General features: G+C 37.8%; 1 pseudogene; it reads right to left on the reverse strand.

Annotated features, from left to right (window-relative positions):
* Nucleotides 1-935: 935 nt before the first annotated feature.
* On the reverse strand, nucleotides 936-1,054 carry LOC112471640 (annotated as a pseudogene).
* Between the last annotated feature and the right edge of the window lie 290 nt (nucleotides 1,055-1,344).

Consider the following 1,344-nt stretch of genomic DNA (forward strand, 5'->3'; position numbering starts at 1 on the left):
CATGGCTTTGGTGAAACATTAAGGCTATTTATTTTGAAGGAATAACACAGACCCCTTTTTGGTCACAATTCATTTTGTCTTTGAGCATATAGATATAGATAATGAAAATAAACATTTTTTATTATTTAATTGCTTGTACTCTTTGTAAGTATTGTTCCTTATTTTTTAACTCCCTTATTTACTCTATCAATTTTTAACTATCAATTTCCAAGTCAAGTTTTGGAGATCAATAACTGTCCTCCAGGACTTAGCAAGTGGAAGACATTCGAGGACCTTACAGTCTTGCTTGTACTTCTCTTTGTCCTAGTCCTTTAGTTGTTTAGAGATCAGCAAGTAAAATTGTGTGCTGTGGTCTGATAAAACATCTTTATTCTCATTTTTCTAGAGCTGCTATGATTGGACGCATTATGTTGGACAAGCCAACTGTCATCGGTACCCTACACATACGGATGCTGCTTGTCAGATTACAGGGTGGGAGGTGTCATCTGAAATGTTGGTCAGAAGAAAAAACAATACTAAATAGTTTCTGTTCTTCTTGTCTTAAATAATTTTGAAATTATGTGGTTATAAAGAAAAATTAAACTAATTGCTGTTTCTAGCATCTGGTGAGTTAGCTTACCTTTTCGGCCTGACTTCCTTTTTTCTTAGAGGTCTGTCTTAGACTTCTATAACAAAATGCCACAGACTGGGTAGCTTATAAACAACAGAATTTTATTTCTTACAGTTCTAGAGGTTTGAAGTCTCACATCAGGGTGCCTGCATGGTCAGGTGAGGGCCAGACTTCTCGTTGTCACCTTACCTGGCAGAAGGAACAAGCAAACTCTCTGGGGCCTCTTTTATAAAGGCATTAATTGTTTTTTATTTTATTTTTTTTGTTATTGTTATTATTTTTTTTGGTGAGGCAGCCTGTTTTTTTTTTTTTTTTAAATTTTTTATGCCTACAGTACCTGGTCTTCTTAAGTGGTCTCCCATCCAAGTACTAACCAGGTCCGATCCTGCTTAGCTTCCGAGATCAGACAGGATCAGGCACGTTCAGGGTAGCATGGCGGTAGACAGGCGCCGCCCTCAGGATTTCAATGTATTAATTTGGGAAGGGCACAACGTTCAGATCACAGCAGGATTCATAGAGAAAGGACGCTGAGCTGAAAGCTCTATAGTGCTTTATAGAGCTGAACAACACTAAAGATTCACTTTTCAACTAACTGCCTCATTTTCAAGACTTGATCTTGGCTCTAATTGCTTGTAGGGTGGTGAATATAATGTAGCTATGAGATACCTCCTCTCTAAACTCTCTTTAAAGTTTGGTTCCTCTACTTCATCGGGGCAGAAGAAGGGAGAGGGAAA

This window comes from Pteropus alecto, unplaced genomic scaffold (assembly GCF_000325575.1).
Source record: "Pteropus alecto unplaced genomic scaffold, ASM32557v1 scaffold57, whole genome shotgun sequence".
NCBI classification, from domain to species: Eukaryota; Metazoa; Chordata; class Mammalia; order Chiroptera; family Pteropodidae; genus Pteropus; species Pteropus alecto.